Source organism: Lolium rigidum, chromosome 6 (assembly GCF_022539505.1).
Source record: "Lolium rigidum isolate FL_2022 chromosome 6, APGP_CSIRO_Lrig_0.1, whole genome shotgun sequence".
NCBI lineage: Eukaryota > Viridiplantae > Streptophyta > Magnoliopsida > Poales > Poaceae > Lolium > Lolium rigidum.
The window spans coordinates 259,783,770-259,802,318 of record NC_061513.1 but is presented as its reverse complement, the minus strand read 5'-3'; the positions used below and the strand labels follow the sequence as shown (position 1 = coordinate 259,802,318).

Sequence of the window (18,549 nt, the reverse complement as noted above, 5' to 3'; positions counted from 1 at the left end):
ATCATGAAAGGATACGAATGTGTACCAAGACTATTGGACCTAAGACAGTGTAGCATCACTACACAATAAAGCCATGGTAAATTATTAAGTCGCTTAGCTAATGGTCGATGAACGAACGGGCACTTACTCCTCGTGCTAATCACGTCCTCCGAACAGTATATTATGCAGATGTGATAGCCCTGTGATGGGGGAGTATCACGTCAGCCGGAATCTAGGGGATTTCGTGGGAGAATTTGGGGATTTGGGATGAGAAAAGCAGAGCACGGAAGGTTGAGGAAACAGACAAGAGGTTGAGAATTAACTTTCCATTTCTTTTCACATGTCCAGAACAACACACGCCACGCCTCTTATAACCTGAGGTTGCTACGACACACTACACACACCAGAACAGACACAACTAACCAACGTTTGGACCTGACGACTGAGCTCAATAAGCTGGCCAGCTTAGCCTGGCGATTGGATGTCCACTGAGGATGTCCTAGGTGTGACAGCAGATATTATAAATGTCGGCATGGTGAGGTGATAAAGAGTGCGTCCCCTACCCTCCCCTCCTGGCCAGAAGAAGACGTAAGAAATGGTAGCAAGTAGGGGAAGCACCATGGTCTATGTCGCTGTAGCCGCTGCCGCGCTGCTGGTGGTGCTGCCGCGGCCGTTGGGTGCCGTGGCTGGGAGCACTGGTAACTGCACAAGGCACTGCGGCAACATCAGCATCCCGTATCCGTTCGGCGTGGAGCCCAGCTGCTACCTCGACGGCTTCAACCTCACGTGCAATGGGTCGCACCACCAGCCCAAGCTGTTCCTCGGCGATGGCACCGTTCAGGTGCTCGAGATCTCCATCCCAAACGCCACGGTGCGAGTCAATAGCGCCAGGGTCGACATCCTGTTAGGAATCAAGGGCGCGAACAGAACATTGGGCGCCGGTCTCGGATTCGCCGGGCCATACTTTCTGTCCGAAGATCAGAACTACTTATTGACGTTCGGGTGCAACGTCCTAGCTACCGTGCTTGAAGATGGCAGGCTTGTCGGCAGCTGCGTTGCTCTGTGCCCAGACTACGCACCTACAAGTGTGGCACCAGCACCGACGGCTGCAACACATACCTATCGGAACGATGTCAATCCACATGATATCTGCTCTGACGGATATTGTTGTCATGCAAACCTAAACCCATTCAGTGGTGCCCCGCCCTACGGACTCCAGCTTCACCCGATTGCGGATGCTTTCTCCACCAACACCGGCACATCGACTTGCGCCTACATAGTGCATGTCAATTACAGATTTCCGACGCCGGTGGTCATGGATGAATGTGATGCCCTTCCACCCGTTGTCCCTGCCGAGCTACACTGGCTCATCACCGGCTTTATATGTGACAGCAATGGGTCTTCTTCCTGCCTCAGTAGCAACAGCCTTTGCCAACAAACCGGTTCTTATTTTGAAGCTACTGGGCATATTTGTAAGTGCTCTCCTGGTTACCAAGGCAACCCTTACATCATCGATGGCTGCTACGGTAAGATATATACTCCTCCAACTACTTAAAATTTGGACCCACTGCGTCAGGTAATTTTGTAAATAGTCCACATTGACGTAAGAATAATCCGAGATATGTCATAGTATTATGAGCAAATCTAGCACTGGTAGCAAATAGGAACAAAAACATTTGTTTCCATTAACTGATAAAAACAGAAACCTTACACTTTAGAGACATGTGGACCGCGATCATAAGCGGGACATGTGGACCGCGATCATCCTAGTGTTCTGGTGTATTTGGAGGCACCGCAACGATGTGGTCTTCAACGGCGTCGCGGCTTCGCACCTCACCATTAGAAACAGGATTAGTGTGGAGTTTGATAGGTGGCGGCTTGCCAAACTCTTCCGTGGCCCCCTTTTCGTTTTTCTTGATCCTAGCCTTCTCCCGTGGCAACTAGGAGAGTAAGCGTGTGTGGGGAGCTGCCCCCCCTTGTGGGCAGCATCGACTTTGCCTGCTTTGGCTTTCTTCTATGCGATTGATACACCTTTCCATGGTGTATCCTCGAAAAAAAAAGAAACCTTACACTTTACTATCTCTGGAATGCGAAAAAAAATCCTTGCAATTGATTATTCGCTTATGCCCTTGGATACTTTATGGCTTTATTATCCATTGTATGGTATATATGCCTATTGGTACCACACAAGCACAAAAAAATATTAGAGGAAGCCTGAAAAGTTGCAACATGCATGTTTCTTTTTGTTAAACACAAGGAAACTTTTGTGAATATATCCATAGATATCTCGGTCGAATCTTTTTTTTATTTCCTTGTGCACATGAATTCGAAATTGATCGAATTCGTTCAACTCCACACAGATATCGATGAATGCTATTCTCCAGACATCTACCCATGCTACGGAGATTGCAATAACACACAAGGGGGTTATAACTGTCATTGCCCTCCTGGCTTCAACGGTGATGCTAATGTACCAAATGGATGCAAAGGTAACACATCAGTTTGATCGAGTTTGGCAACAGAGTGGCTATAGCTTGGTTCACTTAATTAGGCTAGTTATATAGTACATATATTCATTTGTAGTTCTCTCCCATAATTTCTAGCTTTTCCGACTAGACAGTTTAATATTTATGCTAGTAGATGTTGTAGTTATTTGTTGACTAACTTCTTTTCTACTACATATATGGTTAATTCGTTGACTTTTTTTGCTCGGCTTATTTAGACATTGACGAATGTGCACACCAAGAAGAACACTCTTGTTATGGTATCTGCATAAACGTGCCCGGAACTTTTCAATGTGGCTGCAGTAATACAACCATCGGAGATCCACGGACAAAAGGAGGATGTGTAACAATAAAGAACTTATTTACAGGTAACATGTTACACCATACTATAGATCAGTCTATTACCTAATTTATGCATATGTATTAAGGGTGTGTCCAACGCTCAGTCAACTGAGACTTAACGAATTACATCAGCGTGTTTCGATGCGGGTCTAAACAAAGTATAAATAGCAGCAAACACGAATCTTCAAGCAGAAATAAAATCCAACGATGGAGCACGTGACTGAGACATAAGTTATGTCTCAGCTAGCTGAAACTTAGCAATTCCGATGTATTAATGTATATCATGGCAAAATACCTGGTGCAGAACAACTGACCAACCTTTTCATGGAAGCATCAAACAATCCATGAGTAGAAGTTTTTTTTTTTTGACAAAAGCTGTGAACTTGTGTCAATACTTGTAATCACTTTTTATTTCTATGGAATTTTCATGGAGAGGATGTTTTCCAATTTCCAGCAAGCATTGGTCCACGTGTGAAATAGCATCTATCAAAAGTTTTATATAGAATATTGCAGATTTGCAATGTAAACTAATTGCACTTGCTGTATGGTAATCATTCACCAAATATTTACTTCTCAGTTGGGGTCACTTTAATTTATAATTTTGCATACAGAAGATTCATGAGTTTTCCCTTAATATATAATGATGTATTTTTCTTTTGCAGGTTTAAGAGTAGGTCTGGTAGTTAGGCAGTGGCTTAGTTCTATTGGTTCTGGCATTTTAAGCTCCATTCTTAACAAACAAAATCAAGGTGCGAAGAGCAAACAGACTGAAACGATGTTTTTTCAAGAAGAATCATGGGCTTCTGTTGCAGCAATTAATATCACAAAAGGCAGACTTTGGTGAAAGGATGATTATTCCCTTATGGGATTTAGAAAAAGCTACAAACAATTTTGACAGAACTCGTCAGGTTGGTGGCGGAGGGCATGGCATTGTGTATAAAGGAATCCTGGACCTACAGGTTGTTGCGGTCAAGAAATCAAAGATTGTTGTGCAAAGAGAAATTGATGATTTCATAAACGAGGTCGCTATTCTTTCTCAAATCAACCATAGGAATGTGGTGAAGCTAATTGGATGTTGCCTTGAAGCTGAAGTCCCATTGTTGGTATATGAATTCATTTCAAATGGAACTCTTGATCAGAGTCTTCATCGTGAAGGATTGATATCACTACCATGGGATGATCGAGTGAGGATTGCACTTGAAGTTGCTGTAGCTCTTTCCTACCTCCATTCAGCTGCTTCTGTACCAATTTGTCATAGAGATATTAAATCATCCAACATACTCCTTGATGAAAATTTAACAGCAAAGTTATCAGACTTTGGAGCTTCAAGGTATATCCCGATTGATCAAACCGGAGTGACTACGGACGTGCAAGGAACAATTGGCTATTTAGATCCCATGTACTATTATAGTGGTCGTCTGACTGACATGAGTGATGTATTCAGTTTTGGTGTTCTTCTTATAGAGTTGCTTACCAGAAAGAAACCATGTGTCTATTGCTCTGACGATGGCATTGGTCTTGTTTCACGTTTCGTCACACTACTCGCAGAAGGTAACTTGAGTGAAATAATAGATCCTCAAGTCATAGAAGAGGATCATGGAGAAGCCCGAGAAGTAGCAGCACTAGCGGCGAGGTGCACTAAATTGAAGGGAGAAGAGAGGCCTACGATGAGGGAAGTGGAGATGACACTCCAAAACTTGAGAGCTATCCAGAGGCATGCTCCATGTGATACTGCATCAGGAAGAGGCAACGGGGATCAAACTTCGGATCGAAACATTTCAACTGAAGGAGTTACTACGGAAGGAAGCAGACAATACAGTTTGGAACAGGAAAACTTGTTATCGGCTAGCTACCCTAGATGATATTTTCCCCCATGTATTATTCTTTTCCGATGATTTTGTTTGTACTTAAAAAATAAACATTTGCCTACTCATGTCTCAACCATGGAGAGGTAACGAACAACTAATATAGTTGACTTGGGCTGGCTAAACCTAAGACAAGCAGAAAGAGGTTCTGCGAAAATATAACAGAGGGATTAACCTCATTACCAGGCCTAAAGTGCTAACATCAATTGGCTGGAAGTCGCCTTCTTGGCATGCCCATGAAACCCCCTCATTTCTGAAATCCATATGAATTATTCTCGTTAAAACAAGAAAACAGACTGTTGGAAGCAATGCTATTTAGCTACACCAATGAATTGGAAGATGTAGGAGTAAAGCAACCTGATATACCATGCTCATCGTCCGTCCTAGCTAAGATGCAGAAAGCTATGAGCTTGTCGCTAGGATAACCCTGATATAAGCTTACCGAGCTCCATAATCTGGACAATCTGCAGCACAGGATTCAAGTTGACAATGCACCCTTGTGTTAGTCACAAGCTAGTTTAAACAAGAGAGTACACCCCCTAAAAAAAGAGAATATACCATGAAAGTTATACCAGAAAAGTGGAGATAGAAAAGGAAAATATTGTCGTTGCCTAATCGACGGTACCCCGGAGGAGGGATCCTCACGAGGGGGAGAAGAAGTAGGGGCCATAGGACGGAGTGCTCTCGGGACGGTGGTACGCGATTTACCCAGCTTCGGAACACCTGCACGATGACGGGGCCTACTGCTGCTTGTCCGGAATTATCCGGGCGCTTTCGCGTTGTTACAATGAGTTGTGGTTGTGCCTCTAGGGCTCCCGGGATCCGGCTTATATAGGCGCACGGATCTAGGGTTTACGAGGGAGAGTCCTAGCCGGAATACAAGTTACCTAACTACGGTACAATATCTTGCTGTGTACGTCAAGGATCCGCCTTCCTCCAAATACGTGCTGGATCCGGATACTTCATGGGCTGTCACGGATCCGGCCTCCTTCGTAGGTCGGTTGAGATCCGGCTTTCTATTCCTGGGCTGGACTTCATCCTTCATGATCTACAGCAACTGGGCCGCCCGATGGGCCACATGCCTCACCACCAACTATGGGCCACCCGGGCTTGCCGGATCTAGGCCATGCCGTTGATATACCCATAAAGTATACCCACAACAATAGCCCCCGAAGTTCTCCGAGATTCATCATTCCTCCGACTTCATTCAGCTCGGATCCGAAGAGAATCTTGAAGAGCTTCAAAACTTTTACTTGATTCCGGGTTCATTCACTCGAAAATCCTTCATCTTCAGATTGGGTATTGCAACGGAGATTCCGCTTTTCCCGTGTACAACCTCCTTATTTCCCGCGCTAAATTTTCGCAGATGCAAATCTTTAGCCGCAAATTTTCGGGAGTGCATGGTTAAGTTACCTCCACGTCGTTTTACCGCACTTGACCTAAGACACGTGTCATCCATCCAACGGTGCGACCGTTCCGTTTCCACCATTGGATCCGAATCCCGAATCTCCGCGAGTGGCCTATAAATACCCCACGGCTCGGTAATTCTTCATTGTTTCACCGCATCTCACCACTTCATCTTCTTCCTCGCGCCGCGCCGCCCGACGGATCTCAACTCCGGCGAACCTTCCTCACGGGAGCTTCACGCGCCGCCGCCTCAAGCCTCTCCTCCAACCAAGATTGCCACGGTTGATCAAGAAATCAACTCCGCCGCCGATTCGTGGTCATCGGGGGCTCAAAACCGCCAGTTCATCGACCTCTACTTCGCCGGAACTTCGCCGGACCGTCGCGCCATTGCTGGTACGTGTACCGGTCTTGTAGAAGAAGAAGTAGCTGTAGTCGTAGATTTTCCGGTTACTCAACTTAGCTCGCATGGGTGCAGCCGGAAGCATGTCTCACGGTTCTCCTCACTGCACTGGTAGTTCTCCGGGTAGCCCGGATCCCAGTGCCGTGGAACCATTTTTCCCGGATCCCATTGCGTATCTACCACCATATGTTTCCGACGTTAGGCTTGCTCAACCATTCTCCGCCTCTTCCAGTACTTTACTAGGCCGGATCCCAACAGCCCAAGAGCTCGAATAGGAGCTTCAAGGCCAAGCTAGAATGGCAGCCAAGGTACAAGAGGTGTAGAATAAGAAAGCTTCCAAGGCCCGGAGCCATGAGGGGGTGCGGGGTCAATGGTGGCCCTGCGAGACAACTGACGCGGAGCTCCGGGAGCTTCAAAACGAAGGCATGATCTCCGAGCATTGGAGTTTCACGCGCGACTCCGAGATTCCCAATCCCGACGCGGACGAACGCGTCATGACAAAGGCGTGGGTCGAGCGCGGATTATCACTCCCTTGCTTGGAGTTCTTCCTCTCCGTCCTCGACACGTACGGGCTCTAGCCCCACAACATCTGCCCCAACTCCTACCTCCTGCTCTCGAACTTCGCAACTCTCTGCGAAGGGCATCTAGGGATCCGACTTGATGTCAAGCTGTGGCAGTTCTTTTTCCGAGTGAAGAAGGAGACAAAGGACAAGGCCATGCTGAACTGCGGGAGCATGACTTTCATGCTCCGACCTGGCCGTATGTATCCGCCCCACGATTTCCACGAGTCCGTCCGGTACTGGAACGCCGGATGGTTTTATGTGAAGAACGCGTCTATTCCGAACGTCCACGATGGACTCCCGCCCTTCAGCAACACGCCTCCGGAAGAATTGGCGAGCTGGAGCTTCGTCCCCACGCTTGCCCAAACACCCATACTGGAGAAGGCCCCGCGGAGGATTTCCTGGTTAGTTCATGATGGACTAACCGGGGCCCAGCTCACCCTCAGCTGGTTTACCCGGAGGATCCAGCCCCTGCGCTACAACGCACGCCCGATGTGCGCTTACACTCGGGGCGGACGATCTCCTCCGAGTCACTCGCCACGATCTTCCGGCCGACTCCCTCAAGAGAAGGTTCAAGACGTTGGTGAAAATTCCTAGGGGCCAACAGGTCCCGGAACTGATCAAGGATATTAGCACACACGACAAATGTCCTCCGGTAAGCACTTAATCATTCGCACTCCTTTATCCTTTCACAATCTTCTAAGTGTTTAACTTGTTCTGCTCACCATTTTCGCAGCTTGACTCTTTGGCGGAAGAAAACCTACACACCATACTCCGAGTTCCCGTTAGCGGTGACTTGGTGGAAGAGGATCCGGAAGACCCTGAGGAGGAAGAAGAACGAGTGCCCCGAAAGGATGCTCCTCGACCTTCGAAGCGTCCCCGCGCCAAAGTCTCTGGCTCCGACGCCGGAGGCAGCGGTGAGGCTTCCGCCAAGAAACCCAAGGTGGTCAAACCACCTCCGCTTGACTCCAGGAAGGCGGAGCGCCAGCGCCTGAAGATGCTTTCGACAGCGGGGAGACCCTCACGTCCCAACATTCCGGGCGCAGCGTAAGCTTCCGAGCAACATGCGTTGTTTATCTTGGTAAGCTATGTTATGTATACTTTCCTTTTACTTGCTCACAGGAATCCGAACCCTACCACCGCGCGGACCAATGTTCAGGAGTATATCACTAAGTATATGCAGAAGAAATCTCCCGCCGTTGGTCCTTCGACGCCAGTTCCGCCAAGCGCTCCACAAGCCCCCCTGCAGCCTTCTCCTCCTCCCGCGGACCAATCTCCGACTCCTGCCGCACCCACTCCACCGGAAGTAATTCCGGTTAGCAGCGACAGAGTGAGCGGAGATGGTTCCGGCGGCAAGGGTCCCATCAACGAAGAAACTGAAAGACAAAAACAGGGGGAGGCAGAAGTTAATTCCTCTGGCAAAGCTGAAGCCACCACAGGTGATATGGTCGTTTTCCCCAAAAACTTTGGAGATCCGGCTGATCTTACTTCCACCCCGAAAGCCTATGCCACGAAGTTTTTTAACAAACTAACGGAGGCGGAGAAGTGGGAGCTGGAGCAATATTTGCTCAATGCTATGTTGAACAATGCCTGGGGCAAACCGGACGTTGAAACGTCGGAGATCCAGGACGCCAAGAAAAACATTGGCGAATTCTTCGACAAGCTTGTTTGCAAGCAAAAGGTAACTCCCCAGTAGCCCCCAAGTATTTAGGCGGAAACTTTATCAGTTAGCGTCTGAACACTTTTAGAGAACTTAATCTGAAAGGAAATTTTGAAATGTCGTGGTAGCCCCCAAGCATGATGGCGGAAAAAATTTCCAGCGGCAAATGCTTTAGAAAGACTTAAACCATGATGGCGGAACTCACTCCATTTCTGACTGTGTTTGGAGGAACAAAAAGCCCTGCATTACGAGTTGCACAAAAACATTGCGCTGCAGCGTCGTGTGACCATCAGCCAGGCGGAGAAAATTCAGTGTTTTCAGGCGGAGAATGCGGCTCTGAAGAAACAACTTTCAGAAGCTCAAGGTTGGTTTCCGATCATCTGACAATTGTGGGTTATGTCCTGCACTTTCCGACCTTGATGCTTTATAAAACTATGTGCAGGTGCCTCCTCTTCTCTCGCTGCAGCTTCCTCCGAGTTGGAGACTCTCCGTGCTGCACACAAGAGCCTCGAAGCAAAACTCGCAGTGGCAGAACAGAAAATTTCTGAGAAGAACTCGGAGCTTATTCAGAAAACTGGTGAATTTGAGCTGAAAAGACAAACTGACAGCGACATCATCCAGAAGCAGCAAAAAGAGATTGGAGGTCTTCGCAAATATATGGAAACAGCAGAGAGCTGCTGGGACCTGCTCAACTCCGACGTCATGGGTATGTCCTCGAAACTTGTACGACAGCATGTGTGTAGCTTGTTGTTTTTAACCAAATTTGCATCTTCCAGATCCACTCGGATATGACGAGGAACGTCGGAGCCAGTTCCCGCGCGATGATCTGCTTCAGCTAGCCGGAGAAGACTGCAAAGATCTCATCTCCGCCTCCAGGAAAATCTGTCACAACCTCAACATTAAGAAGAGCCGAATCTGCGATGTGCGCAAGCTCATCCAGAGGATGGATTTGCTTCTGGAGCTGGTTGTGGACCTGCAATCTTCTTCAGCACGGGGTGCAGCTGCCATGTCGTTGGCTATGTGCTTAGCGCATAATCCGAGTTTAGACCTGGACCGGGTGACTTCTGGCGTTCCTCCGGAATGTAATGTCAATGCGCTGCTTGACGCGGTTAGCGGTTATGATACACGCATTGCTCGGAGGATCCGCCATGATGAATTTTATGAGAAGGTGGTTTTTCCTGCTGACGAACCTCTCGAAGCTGAGCATTTGGAGGGTCGCGAAGCGGAAAACAGGCCCGCCCAATCCGGAAGCCAGTACACATGGACAAGCTCAAAGAACCAAGGTGGCGCTGCTTCTCCGACTGCAGCTGGAGCGGAAGAAGATGAAGCTGTCTCTTCTCCTGCCAAAGACGCAGAAAAGGAAACTCCGACTGACGCAGGGGGAGCTGATGCCAACGTGGAAACTTCTCCGGTTGAGGAGAAGTAAAAACTTAGTCCTGCGGAAAAACAATGCATCATTTTGGCCCCAGCGAGGGTTTGTAATATAACTTTAATTCTTAAGTATCTAGGGACGAAACAATTATGCGTGGGCGGAAAACTTATCCTGCTATCCGTTAGAATTATTTGCATGTTTCGTTTGTTAAAAGCAAGTGCTGGTTTGTTAATTTTCCGGCTTACTCGTTTGACCTTCCACGAGCCGGAAAACCTTTGGCCGGAAACGCTCGCCTGCGGTGACGAAACCCAATGGCGTCCGTCCATAACCGCGGAAACAAGCCCCCAGCCTAGGTGCCGGAAGTCGCTACCAGGAATCCACGATTTCGCAACGAAAAAAATTTCCACCAGAAAACTTAGGCTTACGTCCTAAAGGACGATTTTGAAAATCATAACTTTCATACACGCCTAGGCGGAAACATCCAGCTCTGCGGTTTTAGTCGGAAAAACATACATGATCTAAAATAAACAAGTAAAGGAGGTAAAAGACTCAAAGAGTGAACCATAAGCTTTATTTCATTGATCATGTATAACTATTACAGAGTTTGTAACTCGGAAAAAATATGCTAAGTGTAGAAAGGACGTAGCTGTGCGATGTTCCAAGGGCGATCTGTCTTGTCGTAGATATCATCCGGATCCTCACGCTTGCGTTTTCGGTGCCAATTAGCAGGTCTATCCTTCAGCTCGCGGAAATCAACAAGGTAATACGACCCGTTATGAAGCACTTTGCTAACGACGAAGGGTCCTTCCCAGGGAGACTGCAGCTTATGGTCTTTCACCTGTCGAAGGTGGAGGACCAGGTCTCCTGCCATGAAGGAGCGATTCCGAACTCGACGACTGTGATAGCGTCGGATCTTCTGCTGGTAGATGGCGGAGCGCTGGTCAGCTAAGTTCCGAGCTTCCTCGATCAGGTCCACAGATAGCTGTCTGGCCTCATCAGCTGTTTCTTCATTGTAGGCGGAAACTCGCGGTGAATCGTGGATGATGTCGGAAGGAAGCACGGCTTCGGATCCGTATACCAGGAAAAATGGGGTAAACCCTGTTGATCTGTTAGGGGTAGTTCGTAAACTCCATAAAACAGCTTCCAACTCGTCAGCCCAAGCTCCAGCTGCTCGTCGCAGCGGTTCTTCAAGGCGCGGTTTAATTCCTGATAATATTAGGCCGTTAGCCCTTTCAACCTGACCATTTGATTGTGGATGAGCCACGGATGCAAGGTCCGGTCGAATCCCTACTTGTCTCACCGTAATCCTTCAATTTTCCCTGTGCGAAGTTTGTGCCATTGTCACGTGATTATCGTTGTGTGGGATGCCGAATCGCATCACGAGGCTGCAGACAAATTTTAGTGCCCTAGCACCATCGGCTTTCCTCACTGGCTTTGCCTCGATCCACTTGCTGAATTTGTCAACAGCGACCAGAAGGTATTCAAAACCGCGAGGAGATGATCTTTTTAACTTACCAACCATATCGAGCCCCCAGACCGCAAATGGCCAGGTGATAGGTATGGTCTTCAGCTCTTGGGCTGGAGCGTTTGGTTGAGTAGCGTAGTACTGACAACCTCGGCAGGTCTTGACTATTTTGTCGGCATCTTCTTTAGCTGTGAGCCAGTAAAAACCTAGCCGAAAAGCTTTTGCAACGAGTGACCTGGAGGCGGCATGATGCCCGCAGTCCCCTGCATGGATCTCTCTGAGGATTTCAATGCCATCTTGATTGGAAACGCATTTGAGAAATACCCCTGTTGCACTTCGTTTGTAGAGCTGTCCATCAACAATTGTGTAGGATCTTGCTCGTCTGACGATCTGTCGCGCAAAGACCTCGTCCTCTGGCAACTTCTGATCGATGAGGTAGTCCAGGAAAGGCTGGGTCCAAGCCGGAATGATAACCATTGATACGTCTCCGACGTATCGATAATTTCTTATGTTCTATGCCATATTATTGATGATACCTACGGGTTTTATGCACACTTTATGTCATATTCGTGCATTTTCTGGAACTAACCTATTAACAAGATGCCGAAGTGCCAGTTCCTGTTTTCTGCTGTTTTTGGTTTCAGAAATCCTAGTAACGAAATATTCTCGGAATCGGACGAATCAAGACCCAGGTTCCTATTTTCACCGGAAGCATCCAGAACACCCGGGAAGGACCGGAGGGGGGCACCGGGCCCCCGGACCATAGGCCGGCGCGGCCCGGGCCCTGGCCGCGCCGCCATATGGTGTGGCCACCCCTTTGACCCTTCGCGCCGCCTCTTCGCCTATATAAAGCCTCCGTCGCGAAACCCCCGATGCGAAAAACCACGATACGGAAAACCTTCCCGAGCCGCCGCCATCGCGAAGCCAAGATCCGGGGGACAGGAGTCTCGTTCCGGCACCCTGCCGGAGCGGGGAAGTGCCCCCGGAAGGCTTCTCCATCGACACCGCTGCCATCTCCACCGCCATCTTCATCACCGCTGCTGCTCCCATGAGGAGGGAGTAGTTCTCCATCGAGGCTCGGGGCTGTACCGGTAGCTATGTGGTTCATCTCTCTCCTATGTGCTTCAATACAATAATCTCATGAGCTGCCTTACATGATTGAGATTCATATGATGATGCTTGTAATCTAGATGTCATTATGCTAGTCAAGTGAGTTTTACTTATGTGATCTCCGGAGACTCCTTGTCCCACGTGTGTAAAGGTGACGGTGTGTGCACCGTGTGGGTCTCTTAGGCTATATTTCACAGAATACTTATTCACTGTTGAATGGCATAGTGAGGTGCTTATTTATATCTCTTTATGATTGCAATGTGTTTGTATCACAATTTATCTATGTGCTACTCTAGCAATGTTATTAAAGTAGTTTTATTCCTCCCGCACGTGTGCAAAGGTGACGATGTGTGCACCGTGTTAGTACTTGGTTTATGCTATGATCATGATCTCTTGTAGATTGCGAAGTTAACTATTGCTATGATAATATTGATGTGATCTATTCCTCCTACATATGCATGAAGGTGACGAGTGTGCATGCTATGCTAGTACTTGGTTTAGTCTTTTGATCTATCTTACACTAAAGGTTACTAAAATATGAGCATTATTGTGGAGCTTGTTAACTCCGGCATTGAGGGTTCGTGTAATCCTACGCAATGTGTTCATCATCCAACAAGAGTGTAGAGTATGCATTTATCCATTCTGTTATGTGATCAATGTTGAGAGTGTCCACTAGTGAAAGTCTAATCCCTAGGCCTTGTTCCTAAATATCGCTATCGCTGCTTGTTTACTTGTTTTATCTGCGTTACTATCTGTTGCGTTACTACTGCTGCGTTACTACTGCTGCGTTACTACTGCTTGTTTACTGTCCTGGGCAAAGCACTCTTCTGGTGCCGTTGCTACTACTTATTCATACCACCTGTATTTCACTATCTCTTCGCCGAACTAGTGCACCTATTAGGTGTGTTGGGGACACAAGAGACTTCTTGCTTTGTGGTTGCAGGGTTGCATGAGAGGGATATCTTTGACCTCTTCCTCCACGAGATCGATAAACCTTGGGTGATCCACTTAAGGGAAACTTGCTTCGCTGTTCTACAAACCTCTCGCTCTTGGAGGCCCAACACTCGTCTACAAGAAAAGAAGCTCCCGTAGACATCAAGCACTTTTCTGGCGCCGTTGCCGGGGAGGAAAGGTAAACGGCACTCACACACCGGCAACCCCGGCAACTAGCCACTTTTCTGGCGCCGTTGCCGGGGAGGAAAGGTAAAAAGGCTCTCATACTACGGTCCCAGGTAAAGTATTTTTCTGGCGCCGTTGTGTGTGTGCTCAAAGCTATTTCCTTTAGATCCTGCAATTGCATCTTGTTGTTTCTTGTTTACACTAGTTTGGCATAATGTACAAGAGTGAGCTTCTTATTCTATTTCCTGATTTAAAACATGGATTGTTTGATGCGAAAATTAAAAAACCTATGAAATCTTATTTGCATGATGGTAGTAATATTAGTATGAACGCTTTGAACACCATTGTTGATAATGATATAGAAAGTTCTAAGCTTGGGGAAGCTGGTTTTCATGATATTTTTAGTCCCCCAAGCATTGAGGAGAAAATTTTCTTTGATGATACTTTGCCTCCTATTTATAATGATAATGATAGTGGTCTTTTGGTGCCACCTACTATGGAGAGTAAATTTTGTTGTGATTATACTATGCCTCCTACACTTGATGAGAATAATAATGATAGCTACTTTGTTGAATTTGCTCCCACTACAACTAATAAAATTGATTATGCCTATGTGGAGAGTAATAATTTTATGCATGAGACTCATGATAAGAATGCTTTATGTGATAGTTATATTGTTGAGTTTGCTCATGTTGCTACTGAAAGTTATTATGAGAGAGGAAAATAAGGTTGTAGAAATTTTCATGTTACTAAAATGCCTCTCTATGTGCTGAAATTTTTGAAGCTACACTTGTTTTATCTTCCTATGCTTGTCACTTTGCTATTCATGAACTTGTTTATTTACAAGATTCCTATGCATAGGAAGCATGTTAGACTTAAATGTGTTTTGAATTTGCCTCTTGATGCTCTCTTTTGCTTCGAATACTATTTCTTGCGAGTGCATCATTAAAGCTGCTGAGCCCATCTTAATGGCTATAAAGAAAGAACTTCTTGGGAGATAACCCATGTGTTATTTTGCTACAGTACTTTGTTTTATATTTGTGTCTTGGAAGTTGTTTACTACTGTAGCAACCTCTCCTTATCTTAGTTTTATGTTTTGTTGTGCCAAGTAAAGTCTTTGATAGTAAAGTAAGTACTAGATTTGGATTACTGCGTAGAAACAGATTTCTTTCTGCTGTCACGAATCTGGGTCTAATTCTCTGTATGTAACTCAGAAAATTAAGCCAATTTACGTGAGTGATCCTCAGATATGTACGCAACTTTCATTCAATTTGGGCATTTTCATTTGAGCAAGTCTGGTGCCCTAATAAAATCCATCTTTACGGACTGTTCTGTTTTGACAGATTCTGTCTTTTATTTCGCATTGCCTCTTTTGCTATATTGGATGAATTTCTTTGATCCATTAATGTCCAGTAGCTTTATGCAATGTCCAGAAGTGTTAAGAATGATTGTGTCACCTCTGAACATGTGAATTTTTTATTATGCACTAACCCTCTAATGAGTTGTTTCGAGTTTGGTGTGGAGGAAGTTTTCAAGGGTCAAGAGAGGAGGATGATATACTATGATCAAGAAGAGTGAAAGCTCTAAGCTTGGGGATGCCCCGGTGGTTCACCCCTGCATATTCTAAGAAGACTCGAGCGTCTAAGCTTGGGGATGCCCAAGGCATCCCCTTCTTCATCGACAAATTATCAGGTTCCTTCTCTTGAAACTATATTTTTATTCGGCCGCATCTTATGTACTTTACTTGCAGCGTCTGTGTGCTTTTATTTTCGTTTTGTTATTTTCATTCTCTGAATAAATTCATGCTTGTGTGGGAGAGAGACACGCTCCGCTGGTTCATATGAACACATGTGTTCTTAGCTTTTAATTTTCATGGCGAAGTTTCTTCTTCGTTAAATTGTTATATGGTTGGAATTGGAAAATGATACATGTAGTAAATTGCTATAATGTCTTGGATAATGTGATACTTGGCAATTGTTGTGCTCATGTTTAAGCTCTTGCATCATATGCTTTGCACCTATTAATGAAGAAATACATAGAGCTTGCTAAAATTTGGTTTGCATAATTGGTCTCTCTAAAGTCTAGATAATTTCTAGTATTGAGTTTTGAACAACAAGGAAGACGGTGTAGAGTCTTATAATGTTTACAATATGTCTTTTATGTGAGTTTTGCTGCACCGGTTCATCCTTGTGTTTGTTTCAAATAACCTTGCTAGCCTAAACCTTGTATCGAGAGGGAATACTTCTCATGCATCCAAAATCCTTGAGCCAACCACTATGCCATTTGTGTCCACCATACCTACCTACTACATGGTATTTCTCCGCCATTCCAAAGTAAATTGCTTGAGTGCTACCTTTAAAATTCCATCATTCACCTTTGCAATATATAGCTCATGGGACAAATAGCTTAAAAACTATTGTGGTATTGAATATGTACTTATGCACTTTATCTTTTATTAAGTTGCTTGTTGTGCGATAACCATGCTTCTGGGGACGCCATCAACTATTCTTTGTTGAATATCATGTGAGTTGCTATGCATGTCCGTCTTGTCTGAAGCAAGAGAGATCTACCACCTTCATGGTTGGAGCATGCATATTGTTAGAGAAGAACTTTGGGCCGCTAACTAAAGCCATGATTCATGGTGGAAGTTTCAGTTTGGACATATATCCTCAATCTCATAAGAGAATAATAATTGTTGCCACATGCTTATGCATTAAAGAGGAGTCCATTATCTGTTGTCCATGTTGTCCCGGTATGGATGTCTAAGTTGAGAATAATCAAAAGCGAGAAATCCAAAATGCGAGCTTTCTCCTTAGACCTTTGTACAAGCGGCATGGAGGTACCCCATTGTGACACTTGGTCAAAACATGTGCATTGCAAAGATCCGGTAGTCCAAGTTAATTAGGACAAGGTGCGGGCACTATTAGTATACTATGCATGAGACTTGCAACTTGTAAGATATAATGTACATAACTCATATGCTTTATTACTACCGTTGACAAAATTGTTTCATGTTTTCAAAATAAAAGCTCTAGCACAAATATAGCAATCGATGCTTTCCTCTTTGAAGGACCATTCTTTTTACTTTTATGTTGAGTCAGTTCACCTATCTCTTTCCACCTCAAGAAGCAAACACTTGTGTGAACTGTGCATTGATTCCTACATACTTGCATATTGCACTTGTTATATTACTCTATGTTGACAAACTATCATTGAGATATACATGTTACAAGTTGAAAGCAATTGCTGAAACTTTATCTTCCATTGTGTTGCTTCAATATCTTTACTTTAAATTATTGCTTTATGAGTTAACTCTTATGCAAGACTTATTGATGCCTGTCTTGAAAGTGCTATTCATGAAAAGTCTTTGCTTTATGATTCACTTGTTTACTCATGTCATTACCATTGTTTTGATCGCTGCATCAACTACATATGTTTACAAATAGTATGATCAAGGTTATGATGGCATATCACTTCAGAAATTATCTTTGTTATCGTTTTACCTCGCTCGGGACGAGCGAGAACTAAGCTTGGGGATGCTTGATACGTCTCCGACGTATCGATAATTTCTTATGTTCTATGCCATATTATTGATGATACCTACATGTTTTATGCACACTTTATGTCATATTCGTGCATTTTCCGGAACTAACCTATTAACAAGATGCCGAAGTGCCGATTCCGTTTTCTCGCTGTTTTTGGTTTCAGAAATCCTAGTAACGAAATATTCTCGGAATCGGACGAAATCAAGACCCAGGTTCCTATTTTCACCGGAAGCATCCAGAACACCCGGGAAGGACCCGGAGGGGGGCACCGGGCCCCCGGACCATAGGCCGGCGCGGCCCAAGCCCTGGCCGCGCCGCCATATGGTGTGGCCACCCCTTCGACCCTCCTGCGCCGCCTCTTCGCCTATATAAAGCCTCCGTCGCGAAACCCCTGATGCGAAAAACCACGATACGGAAAACCTTCCAGAGCCGCCGCCATCGCGAAGCCAAGATCTGGGGGCAGGAGTCTCCGTTCCGGCACCTCGCCGGAGCGGGGAAGTGCCCCCGGAAGGCTTCTCCATCGACACCGCTGCCATCTCCACCGCCATCTTCATCACCGCTCGCTGCTCCCATGAGGAGGGAGTAGTTCTCCATCGAGGCTCGGGGCTGTACCGGTAGCTATGTGGTTCATCTCTCTCCTATGTGCTTCAATACAATAATCTCATGAGCTGCCTTACATGATTGAGATTCATATGATGATGCTTGTAATCTAGATGTCATTATGCTAGTCAAGTGAGTTTTACTTATGTGATCTCCGGAGACTCCTTGTCCCACGTGTGTAAAGGTGACGAGTGTGTGCACCGTGTGGGTCTCTTAGGCTATATTTCACGGAATACTTATTCACCTGTTGAATGGCATAGTGAGGTGCTTATTTATATCTCTTTATGATTGCAATGTGTTTGTATCACAATTTATCTATGTGCTACTCTAGCAATGTTATTAAAGTAGTTTTATTCCTCCCTGCACGTGTGCAAAGGTGACGAGTGTGTGCACCGGTGTTAGTACTTGGTTTATGCTATGATCATGATCTCTTGTAGATTGCGAAGTTAACTATTGCTATGATAATATTGATGTGATCTATTCCTCCTACATATGCATGAAGGTGACGAGTGTGCATGCTATGCTAGTACTTGGTTTAGTCTTTTGATCTATCTTACACTAAAGGTTACTAAAATATGAGCATTATTGTGGAGCTGACCCAACTCCGGCAAGCAATGCAGC

The 18,549-nt window shown here is 45.7% G+C and overlaps 1 pseudogene; it reads left to right on the top strand.

Moving 5' to 3' along the window:
• The first annotated feature begins 598 nt into the window (after positions 1–598).
• The window catches only part of LOC124664022, a 19,722-nt pseudogene continuing 1,771 nt past the window's right edge, over positions 599–18,549 (top strand).